Source organism: Pseudophryne corroboree, chromosome 10 (assembly GCF_028390025.1).
Source record: "Pseudophryne corroboree isolate aPseCor3 chromosome 10, aPseCor3.hap2, whole genome shotgun sequence".
Classification (NCBI taxonomy): domain Eukaryota; kingdom Metazoa; phylum Chordata; class Amphibia; order Anura; family Myobatrachidae; genus Pseudophryne; species Pseudophryne corroboree.
The window spans coordinates 203,620,727-203,639,951 of NC_086453.1; the positions used below are offsets into that span (position 1 = coordinate 203,620,727).

Genomic DNA, 19,225 nt, shown 5'->3' on the forward strand with positions numbered 1-19,225 from the left:
GGATCGCTCTGCCCTGGATTTCTCTAAACATCGCTCCCTGTAACGTAGATCAAGTTTGTTACAGAGAGAAATCAATTCATCCAGTTTAATTGGCACATCCCGGATAGTTAAATCATCCTTGATTCTTTCTGAAAGTCCATTCCAAAACGTGGCGATCAGGGCCTCCTCATTCCAGTTTAACTCTGAAGACAACGTGCGAAACTGAATAATATATTGACTGACAGGACGTAAACCTTGACGTAGACGGAGAATCTCCAAGGATGCTGAGGTGGTCCTGCCTGGTTCGTCAAAGATTCTCCGGAAGGAAGATACGAACTCTTTGTAATTAGAGAGGATAGGATCACCTCTCTCCCATAATGGTGATGCCCACTCCAGAGCCTGACCGGAGAGGAGGGCAATAATATATGCAACCTTAGAACGAGCTGATGGGAAACTGGCAGACATCAGTTCAAACTGGATCTCGCATTGATTCAGGAATCCTCTGCAAAGTTTTGGAGTTCCGTCAAACTTACTCGGAGAGGGTAACTGCAAGCGGGACGTAGGCAGCGTCACAGGAGAAGCTGTAGTGGTAACTGGGACATCTGGGGTTGGAATCTGGACTTGGAACGTTTTAATAGCTGTATGAAGAGTCTCTAAACGGTCTGCCATAGTTTGCATAAACTGCACTATTTGTGTCTGTATAGACTCCTGGTTTTCCAGACGGGAAAGGATATCTGACGTAGCACCGCCTCCTGCGAATTGGTCACTTGACGGATCCATGTGGCCAGTGCTTACTGTCAGGTCCGGGTGTTTTTGTGAATCCGTTAACCCGGGACCAACCACAGGTGTAGGTGCTGGGCTATGAAGAAAGCAGGGAGGACGAAGAAAGTTCCGATTCATATATTTATTCAAAATAACAATTCAGTAAAGAGTTAACTGACAAGTTGTTAATCATCATATTATACTGAAGTATTGCAGGAATAATATGCAAGAGAAAACTCAAAAATACATAAAAGAAATGTTCATGGAAACATATGCAAAACAAGCTGATGAATAAATATTGGATTGTCCAAATATAAACGAGCTTTGATGCTGAACTGCAGAATATGATTAACTGGATAATGCAGACATGAAGAGATAACTGTAAGGATTTGCAATGGAGTTTAGAGAGTTAACTGAGAGACTGTGAAGAATTATCCTTGTTATGACAACATAGCAAATATAAACAAGCTTTGATGCTGAACTGCAGAATGTTATTAACTGGATAATGCAGACATGAAGAGATAACTGTAAGGATTTGCAATGGAGTTTTGAGAGTTAACTGAGAGACTGAAGAATTATCCTTGTTATGACAACATAGCAAATATAAACAAGCTTTGATGCTGAACTGCAGATTGTGTTTAACTGGTTAATGCAGACATGGAGAATTAACTGTAAAAATTGGCAATGGAGCTTTGAGAGTTAACTGAGAGACTGTGATGAATTATCCTTGTAATGACAACATAGCAAATAAAAGTACTGAATTGGGTTACTTGCGGGTTCCGGAGATCACTGTGAAACTGTAGTAGAAGACAAGGTGATGAATGGGTTAAATGCAGAGTTGAACAAACGAACAGCTGAGAGAAACAGAATCCTCCAGACTTTGAATGATAGGCAGACTGACAAGGTAACCTCATGCAGGACACTGGGAATCCAACTATTTCCAATAGGAGTGCAATTAACTGACAGCACAGCAGAGAGCCGGTGGATCTTTCAGCAGTGAAGGCTGCAGACGGACCTCTGGGAATGGAGGCGATATCTGGACCACGGGAATCACACAGGAATGCACGGAGAGAGCTCAGAGCTAGAGCACAGCTTTGATACAACAAAGCACTGGCCCAGAGTAACATAATCCCAGCCTACTTAAAGGCAGCACAAGCACGGGATTGGCCTTCACCTGCCCACAGGTGTTTTCACAAGTGCTCTGTATTAGCTATTTGGTCTCCAACATGGCCACCTCCTATACAGCAGACACACCGCAGTGCCTTAGGCCATTTGGTCCCCGCACTCACAGTTCCCAGACTCTGCATTACCTGTGCCATTGATCACGCCGTGTCCCCACACGGGCGCACAGCACCGCGAGCAACCGCACTGGCAACGGATGAACCCCAGAACCCGCAGAGGTAAGAGACCGGTTCGTGACAGCTATTAATCCAGTGTCTTGTCCATCCTTGGTCCTAAGTGACTCCGGTATCTGGGAAATCATTTTCTCTACCTTGGACGGACACCTGTCTGTAACAGCAGTGTGTGACATTAGCCTTTGTGGGGAGTCTAGCATATCCTGTACTTCCTGAGCGTGATTCTCGGGTATATCTAAGAACACACCTCCAGGAGTACAATATATGACACACCCCATCTTGCACAGTAAATCTCTCCCAAGTAGATTAGTCGGAGCCGATGCAGCTAGCAGAAAGGAGTGCTTGGTCTGCAAAGGCCCTATCGTAATTTCTGCTGGTTTGCTTAAAGGGTAGTGTTGTACTACTCCTGTTACTCCCATGGCTGGAATTGTTTTACCAGTGGTCTTCATACCCACTGTTGAATTTAACACTGACTTGGCCGCCCCCGTGTCTACAAGGAAAGGTAGAGATCTACAGACTACAGGTGTGGCCCCACCCCTATTGTATGTGGTGACCTCCCCGCAGCGCGCTGGCAGCTACAACAAGTGAAGGGGGTAACTGGGAATTTTCAGAGACTTGCCAGTCTCTTTTTGGTGGGTACCTTCTTGTTTCCCCTGCATGTGGCTCATAACTCCGTCTCTGCGGTCCCTGATCCCAATTACGTGTGTCATGTCGTTGTCTAGGGGGTTGATATACCTTATGTGGGTCGTTAAACATACAATTCCGTGCATAATGCCCTTCCCTCTGGCAGGTATAACATTTTATCACATTTGACTTACCCACAGGGGTCTGGGGCTTAGGCTGAGGTGGCTTCGTTGTAAGGGCTTGTATACTTACTGCCATCAGCTTATCGCCCTGTGACTCCCTGTGTCTCATGATGTTCCGATCATGTTCAATAGCGGTCTCTCTCAAAGCAGCCACCGACATACCTCTCCAGTTAGGTTGAGTGGTCTGTACCCTTGTCCTCAACACTTCCTTTAAACCATCCATCAATACAGAAACTGCTACTTCCCTATGGTGCACATTTGTCTTAATGTCTTCTATTCCAGTGTACCTAGCCATTTCCTGCAGTGCCCGATGGAAAAAATCAAAAGCAGTTTCACCTTCTTTTTGTCTTATGGAGAAGATTTTGTTCCACTTGACAACAGTTGGGAAATATACTCCTAACTGCAGGTTGATACGTTTTACATTGTCCTGATTGTACTCATCAGTGAGAGGTACCTCTTCATCTAACCTACAATCAGTGATAAATTTCGCAGAGTCGATATTGGGGGGCAAGCATGCCCTCAGCAATGTCCGCCAATCTTTGTTATTGGGTTCTGCGGAGTTACCTAATTCTCTAATGAACCTTTGGCTTGCAACTAGATCTTTCCTAGGATCAGGGAATTCAGACATAATTGTTCTTAATTCTGTCCGGGAAAAGGGACAATGCATTGCAATGTTCCTGACGGGAGTGACTCCTGTAGCGTCTGTTTTTCCATTTGGGACTGCAATTACCCTGACAGGATTAAGTTCAATCACATCACTCTGGGTTGATTCTACAATGTGTGGTGTAATTGTTTCTGCATAATGTACAGTGCCGTACTTACCTGCGGACACGACCTCACCTGTCCCTCCACTAGGGGCCTTTGCTACTCCTCTTACTGGTTGGGCCGTGCCCACTGTAGTCTCTCTTATGGTGGCTGCTAGAGAGAGTGCCGATATTGTGGTAGGCTCATCTTCCTGGTCGCAGTCCTGAGGGAAGTTTAAGGCAGGATACAACTTGCACGGGTTAACATTAGCATCAATACACTTATCTACTTTACTCTTATCATTTATACATTTATTAAGTGCACTTTTATCATATACCATTATGCCATTCTCTGTAGCCACTTTCTCTCCTGTTATGTATGGTGGTGGTGGTGCGGTAGCTATCAGTTTCCTGATAGGATTGGAACCAGCTGCTTGAGCTAATCCTCTTTGTACCTCGCCTTCCTGTTGCCATAACTGTAAATAATCATAATGTCTAATCCGTTGCTTGCCGGATTTTATCAGACATATCCTTCTCCTTAAATTTTGCAAAACCTCAGGATTAAAACTGCCTACCCTGGGAAACTTCTCCCCATCGTTCACAGTCATACGTTCCCACTCATTGCATAAAACCTCTGCGTGTGATCCATATTTTTCACACATTATGTACCTCGCCGACCCGACTGGCCGCGGAATAATATCAACCTGAACCTTGGTTGATCGTCCCTTACTTGAGCAACTGGCCCCCATTCTTTGCAGGTATTGCCTTCTCAGCGAATTCCTACAAAAACCACGTTCCCAGAGGTAAGGCGACGGTGAAAGTCCAACGAGTGCCTTCACCCACGTCGACCAATATGCCCACACACTGCTTCAGCGCTGGCGTACTCAACCCAGGGCCCCTATGTGACCTCTACTTACTGGGGCGTGTGGGAGTATGCTACCCTCCCCAGTAAGTATCAGTTGCTGGAGAATTCCTGAGTGAACAGCGAACCTCCCTTAAAATAAAAAAACCTACACAAATCACGTTAGAATGTACAAATAGTGTTTATGATCCCGCAAAGCGTACGCAAATTGCGTAATGGGTATCAAGGTAACCAACTAATGCACACAATTACATGCGGTACAGTCGCAATGCGTATAAGTAACTATTACTTATCCGCAGAACGACCAGCGGAATCGGTTGTTTAGGCTGCGAAACCCTCAGCCGGAGCGTATTCTCAAAACGGGCCTATATGGGTACTGCGCCAACCCCCAGGGCTGCGCTCACGCTCACTACCTCTGACCTTTCTTAAGTCAGGGTCTTCAGAAACTTCGTATAGGTACTTTTAACGGCTTTCTGACTTTCGCTGAGCTTCTGGTCTGCTGTAACACTAATTGCTCCTCTTACCTTATTCACTTTAAACGTGAGATGGCCTTCTCCCACGCCACCACGTGTTCACTTCACGGGTATCCTTCTCTGAGATCTCGAATTCCGGGGTTCACACCAAAGAAAACTTTACTTGCATACACACGCTCTTTCACTTCATATATACTTTGATTTTTCTGTACAGAAAATTTCTTTCATTCAGGTAACACAGGCTAATCCCAGAGGTAATGCAACGAGAGGAGGATTTTTTAAAACTAAATTTTGGAAACTGAACAAATTTGTGCTATTATCTCGTGGCTTCCGTATCTACTACTAAAACAATGCTATCGTGTGATTTGTATTTAGTGGGCGTATCCGTACGCACGTTGCGTAATGTACGCCACGTGTGTGGGCCTTTGTGTTGCGTACGCTGTCTCGCACTCGGTCAGAGACACGTGTACACAGGCCGGATACGTCCGCAGTAACACAAATAACACGCTTCTATAAATGCAAACGATATTTAACTATAATCGTTTACCAAACACCACACAGTATCTCCTGTATAACCTTTATAACTGGGTCAGGCTGCGTGCGTATTTTACAATTACTCCCTTAAGTATTACTTTTACTTTTAACTAAATAGCAACAAATTTTCTCAGCACGTGATCAATGCTAATGGCAAACAGAAAGGCAGATATGTGAAAATACGCAAATGGAAATACAGGTGTGTGCGTGTGTTGCGTGCGCAATTTTCACCAATACAGAGATTTAAACAGATTTAAAAGACAATAGCTTTACGTTCTTACCTTTCGGTTCCGGATCCCACCAGCATCCCTACAAACCAAGCGGAGCAGACGCTTATCTAATCAGCACTTACCGTATCCCCAACCACCAAACGGCTAACAGGGGATACTACCTTCCCGCCCTTTGCTGATGGATAAAGTCTGCCTGGTTCCGCTTGACTGCAGATATGAGGAGGCCCGGACGATGCCAATTGATAAAGTCAGTTATTACCTAAAAACATTAAGCTATATTCTATTATGGACTAAGTACGCTATTGGCGCACTGAGTACCGTAAGGGTACGCACCTAGCGTAGCAGACGCTGGGCCGTGGGCGCGATGCACGAGCGACATGCACGCTCACAGAATGTTACACAGTAACCCTTAGTAACAACACACCTTAAGGGTACGATTTACACTTTAAACCTTGGCAATGAAATACTATAATGATGTGATACTTATTAACCTTGATTATATGAGAAGCTGTTCGAGCGATTGAGACGCTCAGAAAACCCTTTACAGTAACTAGTGAAAACACAAGACCTGGTTAGGATACAACAACCACTTAGGCTCTAACACCCAGTGGATAATTCTATTTGAGTAAAAAAAGGGGAAAAACAGTACAGCTTATACACTACAAAACTAACATAAAATCGAAACAGAATAACGAGAAATAATATGAACAATAGCGAACGATCGCAAACACAAGAAAACAGAATGAGTACACAATGAGAACAAATGGCAAACACAGAGGATAACAAAATGGCTACAGAGAACTTACACACGTGGGAATGATTCGCAGGCGCGTCCTGAATCCAGCCCTCAGCCTTCAATGTGAAAACCTTGCAGAGAGAGTGAGTGACTGGACAGGCAATGGTGGTCTTTATATACACAACATACAGTAACAATACAATGGTCCCTATAATCTCATAGTTCATTGGACACAGGAATGTGTCTCTGCATTATAACAAAAGGTCATAGGTGGGTTCGAACAGGTGGGCTGTGCCTTTCTCCAACTGCTCAGGTGGGAGGTATCCTTAGGATTCCCGCCGCATGGGTAATGAACAGCAAATACAGTAAATATCTATAAACTACTTTTGTACATAACTATGCGCAGGAGCGAGCAATCTCTTCCTAACCAACACCGAAATGTTACTAATAAAATACTCTACAGCTAGATACTAGACACCACCGTTCTACCTTTATCTGACCCTTCCTATCATGCAAAGAGGAATTTCTCTGTCCAAGAACCGTTTAAACTAAACATACTTTCTGACATTGTTAAGGGGAATATTATCTATAAAACACACTATATGGGTAAAATATGTTATGATCGAGTCGCCCGCTAGACGCTTACAAACTCTACCGTAAATGCGCATACACCGCGCGTGATCGCCGGAGCGATCTTACGCAAATTGCGGATATGTGCACGCACGGCAGGGCGTGTGCACGTGCAGCGGGCATGTGCATGAGGGGTTAGTACAAGGCATATGTATCAGGATATTTTTCAACTTTGACAACAACAGCCTGAGACAGGTGGAGCATCTCCTTCGCAACCTACCCGTTCTGATCCAGTCAGACAATATCACAGCCGTGGCGCATGTAAACCGCCAGGGCGGTACAAGGAGCAGAGCAGCAATGGCGGAGGCCACCAGGATTCTTCGCTGGGCGGAAAATCATGTAAGCGCTCTGTCCGCGGTATTCATTCCGGGAGTGGACAACTGGGAAGCAGACTTCCTCAGCAGACACGATATCCATCCAGGAGAGTGGGGGCTTCATCAAGAGGTCTTTGCAGAAGTGAAAAGTTGTTGGGGACTCCCTCAAATAGACAGGATGGCGTCACACCTCAACAAGAAGCTTCAGACATATTGTTCCAGGGCAAGGGACCCTCAGGCAATAGCAGTGGACGTGCTAGTAACATCGTGGGTGTATCAAGCGGTCTATGTGTTCCCTCCGCTTCCGCTCATCTCAAAAATATTGAGAATCATAAGAAGAACAAAAGTTCAGATGATACTCATTGTCCCAGATTGGCCTCGAAGGGCCTGGTATCCAGATCTTCAGGAAATGATCACAGAAGATCCTTGGCCGCTTCCTCTCAGAGAGGACCTGTTACAACAGGGGCCGTGTGTGTTCCAAGACTTACCGCGATTACGTTTGACGGCATGGCGGTTGAACACCAGATCCTAGCTAGGAAAGGTATTCCAGGGGAAGTCATCCCTACTCTACTTAAAGCTAGGAAGGAAATAACGGTGAAGCACTATCACCGTACATGGAGGAAGTATGTGTCTTGGTGTGAATCCAAGAATGCTCCTACGGAAGAATTCCAGCTGGGTCGTTTTCTCCATTTTCTACAGACAGGAGTGGATATGGGCCTAAAGTTATGTTCCATTAAGGTGCAGATTTCGGCCTTATCAATATTCTTTCAGAAGGAATTGGCCTCTCTTCCAGAAGTACAGACTTTTGTGAAAGGAGTACTGCACATCCAACCTCCTTTTGTGCCCCCTGTAGCACCGTGGGACCTGAACGTGGTGTTGCAGTTCCTTAAATCACATTGGTTTGAACCACTTCAAACTGTTGAGTTAAAATTTCTCACGTGGAAAGTGGTCATGTTATTGGCCATGGCATCTGCAAGGCGGGTGTCAGAATTGGCGGCCTTGTCCCACAAGAGCCCCTATCTGATTTTCCATGTGGATAGAGCGGAATTGAGAACTCGTCCACAATTTGTACCTAAGGTGGTTTCGTCGTTTCACATGAACCAACCTATTGTACTGTTGGTGGCTACGGATGTGTCACGATCCGGGTATCTGGACGCCATTTCTTACCCATCAGATGCCTCCTAAGGCTGGCTCAGCGCTCCAGGACCGGATCCCATCTGTTATCCTGATGTGTACATTCCTGTATCCTCTCCTGTCACTCTGGGACGCTGTCACAGTAAACGCCATATTACACCTGGCATGGCGTCTCCCGCGGCCTCCGCCGCCGTCCCTGAACTTCTGCATGCAGAGTGTCTGAGTGGCGATTACGTCAGCCGCGGCCTCCGCTATGTCCGCGTGGTTGGATGTGCATCTGTCAGCCTGGCGCCTCCTGTCTCCGGTGGCCGGCGCCGCCATTACTGTTTTCATTACCACATGGATTACAAACCAAACTTCCCTCCAAGTGTCTGCATGGGCGCAGCCATCTTGGATTCTGTCAGCTGATCATTTCCACCAATCTGTTCTCAGTATTGATAATCTGCATAATTGCCTAGCCAATCCCTTCCTTGCTGCAGGTATAAATACACTGTGCCTGAGCAAGGAAGGCGTCAGTGCTTTGGTTGTCAAACCTAGTTCCTGTTTGTCTCTCTCCTGTGATTGTCTTCCAGGTTCCAGCTCCTGTCTCAAGACTTCCACCATAGAGACCCGCACCAGCATTCCACCTGCGGTGTAGCCTGACTCTCCAATCCATTGTGGATTCATCTGTTTCCAGCTACAACATTACCTGCTTCCAGCTCAGCTTCCAGCAGAGTACAGCTTCCCTTAAAGGGCCGGTGTCCTTTCTACACTTTACCACTCTCCACCGGTATTATTATTTCTCCGCTCTCAAGTTCTACATTTCAGTTCATATTTCATCGCTCCCAAGTTCATTTATTATTTAACTGGTTCCAGCCAGTATCCACTCCGTGCTAACAACAGTCTGGTTCCAGCCAGTATCCACAGCAGCTGTTTTATCTTCAGCAACCCAGCTTTTCCTGGAACACCAGCTGGCACAATCCTGGGTTATCTCCATTGCTACAGTCGGGCCTGGTAAGGACTTTCCATCTAGAAGATCATAAGAACTATCTCACACTACCAGTGCCCTGTGGCTCCTGCCATCCTGTAGTACCCAGGAACTGTATTTATTCTTTGCTGACTTTTACGTTTTCTTTTACTGCTGCTGTGTTGCGGAGTTGTCATAATAAACATCATTGACTTTTATCCAAGTTGTCGTGGTCACGCCTTCGGGCAGTTATTATTCATGTTACTTACATGTCCAGGGGTCTGATACAACCTCCCAGGTTCCGGTACATCTCAGCCCCTACAACTGAGGCTGCCTCCCGTCAGCTCAGGCCCTCAGTTGTGACAGTAAGCACTGACCTAATGAATCCAGCCGGAGACCAGGATCAAGCGGCCAGGCCGATGCAAGAACTGGCAGCCCGACTAGAACATCAGGAGGCTGCACAGGGCCACATCATCCGCTGTCTCCAGGATCTCTCTACTCGGCTGGATGGGATTCAGACAACTCTCCGTGGATCAGGCGCGTCTGGTGCGTCAACCACAGTGACTCCAGCTATAACCCCACCCACCTTACCCATTTCTGCTCCACGTCTTCATCTTCCAACGCCAGCAAAATTTGACGGATCTCCAAGATTCTGCAGGGGATTTCTCAACCAGTGTGAGATTCAGTTTGAGCTACAACCTGGCAATTTTCCCAGTGACCGTACAAAAATTGCCTACATTATTTCTCTTCTCAGTGGCTCAGCCCTTGATTGGGCATCACCGTTATGGGAGAGGTCCGACACCCTGCTATCTTCCTACACTGCCTTCGTGTCAACATTCAGGCGCATCTTCGACGAGCCAGGCCGGGTAACCTCAGCTTCATCCGAGATTCTCCGTTTACGCCAGGGGTCACGTACTGTAGGACAATATCTGATACAGTTCCAGATCCTGGCATCCGAACTGGCATGGAACGACGAGGCCCTGTATGCTGCATTCTGGCATGGCTTATCTGAGCGTATTAAAGATGAGTTAGCTACCAGAGACTTACCTTCTAAGTTAGATGAGCTAATCTCACTCTGCACGAAAGTTGATTTACGTTTCAGAGAGAGAGCAACTGAGCGTGGAAGATCATCTGCTCCAAAATCTTCTGCTCCTCCTCCTCGTCAACTGTCACCATCTAAAGATGAGCCCATACAACTTGGCCGTTCCCGTTTAACTCCTGCTGAGCGCCGAAGACGTCTCTCCGAGTTTCTCTGTCTCTATTGTGCAGCTCCGTCTCACACCATTAATGCCTGTCCCAAACGTCCGGGAAACTCCAAATCCTAGCTCGCCAAGGAGAGGGCCGGCTAGGAGTAATGATCTCCTCTCCATCTCCTCAAGATTGTAATCTCCCAGTCTCGCTTCAAGTTGCTCAACGTTATCGGAACGTCATTGCCCTCCTTGATTCCGGAGCAGCTGGGAACTTTATTACCGAAGCCTATGTTAAACGGTGGTCCCTACCCACCGAGAGACTTCCTTCGTCCATTTCTTTAACTGCCGTGGATGGCAGCAAAATTTTTGATGCAGTTATTTCTTTAAGGACTCTACCAGTTCGTCTGAGAGTGGGAGTTCTTCATTCCGAACTTATTTCTTTTTTAGTGATTCCAAGAGCCACACATCCTGTGGTCCTGGGCCTTCCATGGCTCCGTCTTCACAATCCTACAATTGATTGGATGACTACGCAAATCCTGGCATGGGGTTCCTCCTGTGCTGAGACATGTTTGTTTAAAGTATTGCCTGTCTGTTCTTCCTCCCCCAGGTCGTCTGATGTTCCACCTCCTCCATATCAAGATTTCACGGATGTGTTCAGTAAAGCTTCTGCTGATATCCTTCCTCCTCATAGAGAATGGGACTGTCCGATTGATCTCGTTCCAGGGAAGGTTCCACCTCGAGGCCGAACTTATCCGTTGTCTCTGCCTGAGACGCATTCTATGGAGGAATATATTAAAGAGAACCTAGCAAAGGGGTTCATTCGACCTTCTTCTTCTCCAGCCGGCGCAGGCTTCTTTTTTGTAAAAAAGAAAGATGGTGGTCTGCGGCCGTGCATCGACTACAGAGGTTTGAACGACATTACCATCAAGAACCGTTATCCTTTACCCCTGATTACTGAGCTCTTTGACAGAGTTAGCGGAGCTACCATCTTTACAAAGCTGGACTTGCGAGGTGCATACAATCTCATCCGGATCCGTGAGGGTGACGAGTGGAAGACCGCCTTTAACACCCGTGACGGACATTATGAGTACCTCGTCATGCCCTTCGGATTGAGCAATGCTCCAGCTGTCTTCCAGCATTTTGTCAATGAGATCTTCAGAGACATTCTATACCGTCATGTCGTGGTCTATCTAGACGATATCCTCATTTTTGCCAACGATTTAGAGGAACATCGTTTTTGGGTTAAAGAGGTTCTGTCCCGTCTCCGTGTCAATCATCTCTATTGCAAATTAGAAAAATGCGTCTTTGAAGTCAAGTCCATTCCGTTTCTAGGGTACATTGTGTCCGGTTCCGGACTAGAGATGGATCCTGAGAAACTACAAGCAATCCAAAATTGGCCGGTACCCTTAACCCTCAAAGGGGTCCAGAGGTTCTTAGGGTTCGCCAACTATTACCGAAAGTTTATACGAGACTTTTCCACCATTGTGGCGCCTATTACTGCTTTCACTAAGAAGGGTGCTAACCCGTCCAAGTGGTCTGAAGAAGCCATGCAAGCATTTCATCTTTTAAAACAAAGGTTCATCTCTGCGCCTGTTCTGAAACAGCCTGACATCGACTCTCCTTTCATCTTAGAGGTGGATGCCTCCTCCGTTGGAGTAGGAGCGGTGTTATCTCAGAGGGCTAAAGATGGCCATTTACACCCTTGCAGTTTCTTCTCCCGGAAGTTCTCCCCAGCTGAGCGCAACTATGCCATTGGCGACCAGGAGTTGCTAGCCATCAAGCTCGCTCTAGAAGAGTGGAGGTATCTGTTGGAGGGAGCTTCTCATTCAATCACCATACTTACAGACCACAAGAACCTTTTATACCTGAAGGGCGCACAATGTCTCAACCCTCGTCAGGCCAGATGGGCACTTTTCTTTTCCAGGTTCGACTTTAAACTCCAGTTCTGTCCGGGCTCTCAGAATCGCAAGGCCGATGCCCTTTCCCGCTCATGGGAGCAAGAAAATGAGTCAGAGTCTTCAGACAAGCATCCTATTATAAATCCGTTGGCATTCTCCACGGTAGGGGTGGACTCTACGCCCCCATCAGGGAAAAGTTTTGTGAAGCCGATGCTAAGGAAGAAGCTCATGCATTGGGCCCATGCTTCCCGTTTTGCCGGACATACAGGTATCCAAAAAACCCTGGAGTTTATCTCTAGGTCCTATTGGTGGCCAACTCTGAAAAAGGACGTCTTGGAGTTTATTGCATCTTGCCCAAAGTGTGCCCAACATAAAGTATCCCGCCAGTCGCCTGCGGGGCAACTGGTTCCACTATCCGTTCCCCGTCGACCATGGACCCACTTGTCGATGGATTTCATTACAGACTTACCCATGTGCAACAAGTTCAATACCATCTGGGTGGTAGTTGACCGGTTCACCAAGATGGCACACTTCATTCCTCTCACCGGTCTTCCGTCAGCTTCCAAGTTGGCTCAAGTATTCATACAAGAGATCTTCCGACTCCACGGTCTTCCTGAAGAAATTATCTCAGATCGAGGAGTTCAATTCACAGCCAAATTCTGGCGAAGTTTATGTCAAGTCCTCCAAGTCAAGCTAAAGTTTTCCACGGCTTACCATCCTCAGACCAATGGTCAAACCGAGAGGGTGAATCAGGACTTGGAGGCCTTCCTCCGCATCTATGTGTCCTCCTCTCAAGATGACTGGGTTCAATTACTTCCCTGGGCCGAGTTCTGTCATAACAACCAGTATCATTCTTCATCTGCTTCAACACCATTCTTCACTAACTTTGGATTCCACCCTAAAGTCCCTGAGTTCCAACCGCTTCCAGCAACTTCTGTTCCCGCAGTGGATATCACCTTGCATCAGTTTGCCAATATCTGGAAGAGCGTACGATCAGCTCTGCTCAAGGCATCGTTCAGGTACAAGAAGTTTGCGGATAAGAAGCGTCGAGCAGTTCCTGCTCTCAAGGTGGGTGATCGGGTATGGTTATCCACGAAGAATTTGAGGTTAAGAGTTCCCAGTATGAAGTTTGCACCTCGCTATATCGGTCCTTTCAAGATTGAACAAGTCATCAATCCTGTTGCTTACAGACTCCAGTTGCCTCCCTTCTTAAAAATACCCAGGACATTCCATGTTTCCCTGTTGAAACCGCTGATCTTGAATCGGTTTCATTCCTCACTTCCTCCAACTCCGAAAGTCCAAACTCAACGAGGCGTTGAGTATGAAGTGGCCAAGATCCTGGACTCACGTCACCGTTACGGTCAACTACAATATCTTATTGACTGGAAGGGTTATGGTCCTGAGGAACGTTCATGGACCAATGCTTCTGATGTCCATGCTCCTGCCTTGGTCCGGAGATTCCATTCCAAGTTTCCTCAAAAGCCAAAGAAGTGTCCTGGGGCCACTCCTAAAGGGGGGGGTGCTGTCACGATCCGGGTATCTGGACGCCATTTCTTACCCATCAGATGCCTCCTAAGGCTGGCTCAGCGCTCCAGGACCGGATCCCATCTGTTATCCTGATGTGTACATTCCTGTATCCTCTCCTGTCACTCTGGGACGCTGTCACAGTAAACGCCATATTACACCTGGCATGGCGTCTCCCGCGGCCTCCGCCGCCGTCCCTGAACTTCTGCATGCAGAGTGTCTGAGTGGCGATTACGTCAGCCGCGGCCTCCGCTGTGTCCGCGTGGTTGGATGTGCATCTGTCAGCCTGGCGCCTCCTGTCTCCGGTGGCCGGCGCCGCCATTACTGTTTTCATTACCACATGGATTACAAACCAAACTTCCCTCCAAGTGTCTGCATGGGCGCAGCCATCTTGGATTCTGTCAGCTGATCATTTCCACCAATCTGTTCTCAGTATTGATAATCTGCATAATTGCCTAGCCAATCCCTTCCTTGCTGCAGGTATAAATACACTGTGCCTGAGCAAGGAAGGCGTCAGTGCTTTGGTTGTCAAACCTAGTTCCTGTTTGTCTCTCTCCTGTGATTGTCTTCCAGGTTCCAGCTCCTGTCTCAAGACTTCCACCATAGAGACCCGCACCAGCATTCCACCTGCGGTGTAGCCTGACTCTCCAATCCATTGTGGATTCATCTGTTTCCAGCTACAACATTACCTGCTTCCAGCAGAGTACAGCTTCCCTTAAAGGGCCGGTGTCCTTTCTACACTTTACCACTCTCCACCGGTATTATTATTTCTCCGCTCTCAAGTTCTACATTTCAGTTCATATTTCATCGCTCCCAAGTTCATTTATTATTTAACTGGTTCCAGCCAGTATCCACTCCGTGCTAACAACAGTCTGGTTCCAGCCAGTATCCACAGCAGCTGTTTTATCTTCAGCAACCCAGCTTTTCCTGGAACACCAGCTGGCACAATCCTGGGTTATCTCCATTGCTACAGTCGGGCCTGGTAAGGACTTTCCATCTAGAAGATCATAAGAACTATCTCACACTACCAGTGCCCTGTGGCTCCTGCCATCCTGTAGTACCCAGGAACTGTATTTATTCTTTGCTGACTTTTACGTTTTCTTTTACTGCTGCTGTGTTGCGGAGTTGTCATAATAAACATCATTGACTTTTATCCAAGTTGTCGTGGTCACGCCTTCGGGCAGTTATTATTCATGTTACTTACATGTCCAGGGGTCTGATACAACCTCCCAGGTTCCGGTACATCTCAGCCCCTACAACTGAGGCTGCCTCCCGTCAGCTCAGGCCCTCAGTTGTGACAGGATGTCTTGGAGGAGTCCAAGTCCCTTGATGTAGTCAGGGCTTTAAAAATCTATGTAGCCAGAACGGCTCGTATTAGGAAAACAGAGGCTCTGTTTGTCCTATATGCGGCCAACAAGGTTGGTGCTCCTGCTTCCAAGCAGACTATTGCACGCTGGATCTTTAACACGATTCAGCAGGCTCATTCTACGGCAGGATTGCCGTTACCAAAATCGGTGAAGGCCCATTCCACTAGGAAGGTGGGCTCTTCTTGGGCGGCTGCCCGAGGTGTCTCGGCATTACAGCTTTGCCGAGTAGCTACTTGGTCGGGTTCAAACACTTTTGCAAAATTCTATACGTTTGATACCCTGGCTGATGAGGACCTCCTGTTTGCTCAATCGGTGCTGCAGAGTCATCCGCACTCTCCCGCCCGGTCTGGAGCTTTGGTATAAACCCCATTGTCCTTACGGAGTCCCCAGCATCCTCTAGGACGTAAGAGAAAATAAGATTTTAAACCTACCGGTAAATCTTTTTCTCCTAGTCCGTAGAGGATGCTGGGCGCCCGTCCCAGTGCGGAATAAATCTGCAGTACTTGTACATAGTTACTGATGTAGTTACACGAGAGTTGTGTACGGATGAGATCAGACTTTTGCTGATTTCTGTTGTTCATGCTGTTAACTGGTTTAGTTATATACCATGTTATACGGTGTGTTTGTGGTGTGGGCTGGTATGTATCTCACCCTTAATTAACAAAATCCTTTTCCTCGAAATGTCCGTCTCCTCTGGGCACAGATCTATAACTGAGTTCTAGAGGAGGGGCATAGAGGGAGGAGCCAGCTCACGCCCATTAAAAGGTCTTAGAGTGCCCATGTCTCCTGCGGAGCCCGTCTATACCCCATGGTCCTTACGGAGTCCCCAGCATCCTCTACGGACTAGGAGAAAAAGATTTACCGGTAGGTTTAAAATCTTATTTTTTTAACCTGCACCAACAGATCATGGCCACCACAGGGAAAAATAATAAGTTCCACCATATTAAGCCCCACACAGTAATGCCCACTGGACCATATTATGCCACACACCGCAATGCCATTGATACATTATGCCCTACAGTAAAGCTTTTAATTACCTTGAAATTATCTGCTTGTTGCCAAAGGTTTCACGCACTGGGTGTGATCCTCGTTGCCAGGGGTTTCATGCTCTGGGATCCATGCTGGTTGCCAGGGGTTTCATGCTCTGAGACGGGTGTCATGATCGTTGCCAGGGGTGTGTAATGCTCGTTACCAGGGCCGGTTCTGGGGCTTTTTGCGCCCCAGGCGGGCAACAGGGCGTGGCTTCATACAGGGGGTGTGGTCAGTTACACCCCCTGTACAGTAGTAGCGCCGTTCAAATGATGTGCGGTGCGTGATGACGTCATCGCGCACAGCAAAGGTCCTCTCCACGAAGGGAAACTAGACGCTACGCGTCTAGTTCCCTTCAAGGAGAGGACCTTTGCTGTGCGGTGCGCGATGACGTCATCGCGCACCGCACAGTAAAGGTCCTCTCCACAAAGGGAAACTAGACGCTACGCGTCTAGTTCCCTTCACAGCGGGCAGTGGCAGCGGGGGGCACAGCAGCAGTGGATCTTGCCATGGTGCGGCGCCCTTCGGAAGGCGCCAGCGCCCTCCGGAAGGCGGCGCCCTGGGCAAAAGTCCTGCTTGCCCGTGGCAAGATCCGCTACTGCTCATTACCACAAGTAATACTCATTGTCAGGGCTCAGGGGTGTGTAATGCTAGTTGCCAGGGCTGTGTAATGCTAGCTGTCAGGGCTGTATAATGCTAGTTGCCAGAGCTGTGTAGTGCTCATTGTCAGGGGTGTGTACAGCAGCCACCAGCCCGCATCTCCCTCCTCCTCCTCCCACCTGCCAGTTCCTCCCCTGCTCCATCTCCTCCCCGTCGGGGGCGGATTTTCGCAAAATGACGCGTTGCATAGTGACACCACAACGCAAATGCGCCATTACGTGAAACTCCACCCCTACAGAGCATAGTACTAATGACGGGGAGGAGGTGGAGCACCAGGAGCAAGCAAAAGTGCAGCATCAGGTGCCCCATGCGATGGCACGCCTCGCCCGCCGCAAAAAAACGGCACTGCGTGCACCTCTGAATAGCATGGAACCCTAGCTACACCGCCATGACACTCCCACAAGGCAGAACAATTCTGAACAGTTCCATGTGAAATCATTGATGCCGCTGAAATTCCTACCCTGAAATGCCCATTTATGTAAAGTGAAATTTGGCAAAGATCTTCTAGACATTGTGGGACAATTGGCTATAGAATTGGAGGTTTGTTTCACCGTATAAAGCAAACAACACACTGACGTTTCCATACCCTCCAACACTTTGCACATAAAAATCGGTATAAATTTGAAAAAGGACGTGGCCACGGCTATGGGGCGTGATCACACCCCTTTTCCTATGGTTGAGGCTAGATCCCAGTGGCCTAAGGGACCTTTTCCGTCAGGGGGAGGAGCCACGACACAAGGGGGAGGAGCTACGCCAGCGGTACAGTTGCTCTAGTATCCACGCCACCAACTATTACCTTTAGTAATTAGGTGGCGAGCGAAGCGGATCCTCGCTCGCCACCGTGCCCGAAGCGTGGCAAGCGTACTTTTCGGGTACCTTGTTCGGCCGTAGCGCCTCCCCCTGGTGACTGGTCTCCTCCCCTAGGTACGTCAGAAGGTCCCTTCTCCCACTCCGATATAGAACCAACCCTTTTCCTATACTTTCAATGGAAGTTTGGAGAGCCAAAAATCAGTACAAGAAGACAATTAAAAAAAAGGTACTGTACCTGCCAAAAAGGTACAGTTGGAGGGTATGCGTTTCAGAAACTTCATTTATACAGAAAGTTTGTTACCCTGAGCATGAGTAGTGTACTACTATATATACCAAGCTGCCCATAAAGATTTATTGTCAGATCTGTCTGGTTGGAATGCAAACCTTGTATTCATGGATGACCGCAAATTCTCACTTGCTCCCATCCATTACGAGGTTTTAATTCCAACTAGCCAGATCTGACCATAAATCTTTGGTGTATGGGCAGAAATAATTCGGACGAAGGACGAGACACTGTAGCTGCATGCACATGCATGGCTCTGAGTCTGGTCACGTGTTTCCAAACTAAGTGCAACGACGAAGTCGAACACGTCGACCGTCTCCATGGAAACCAGAGCTTCGCTGCTGAAACCCTTTACAGCAGGAAACCGGAAGCGGAAGTCGCAGAGCCCGGAATGGCCATATTGGAAGCGGGGGAGAAAAAAAAGACAGGACAGCGAGGAGGAGAAAGGGAAGACAGAGACGAGCTGACCCGGGCTGAGAGGTTAGGGGACGCCTGAGTGGGGTGTTATGTGCCGCGGGGTTGGGTTACGGAGATACTGGATTCAAATTCGTGTGTGCAGGGGGCAGCGGATGGGAGGAAGTAGAGACACCGGCCCGGTAGGCCCACTTCTCGCTAGATCCTGGAGGGGGGCAACTATAGGGGGGGGGGGAGTAATCCCTCAGGTTGAAGAGGGGATTTATTTGTTTTGTATTATCGGTTACTAAAGGAGACAGGTCATTATATGTGCCTTATGCTTTTAGGGCTATCATTAATATTACCCAGGAAACAACAAGGGATACATGAGCATCCCCATCTGATTGACATCTAGGGTCCTTATTGTGTATTTCTATTCCTTACTACAGCCTCAGATTCCTCACATGTTGTGACACTACAGATCACAGCATGACCTGCCAGTCATGAGGTGACGGCATGTGCTGTATCGAAGTGTCCTAGCAGCTGGAAAGCGCAGGTCAACTTTTC

The 19,225-nt window shown here is 47.7% G+C and overlaps 1 protein-coding gene across 1 annotated transcript in view; it reads left to right on the forward strand.

Moving 5' to 3' along the window:
• Window positions 1-18,632: 18,632 nt before the first annotated feature.
• The window catches only part of UBE2J2 (ubiquitin conjugating enzyme E2 J2), a 164,173-nt gene continuing 163,580 nt past the window's right edge, over window positions 18,633-19,225 (forward strand). The window contains exon 1 of the mRNA XM_063943039.1: window positions 18,633-18,745. The gene's annotated coding sequence lies outside the window, so the exon portion shown is untranslated. The remainder of the gene's footprint in view (window positions 18,746-19,225) is intronic.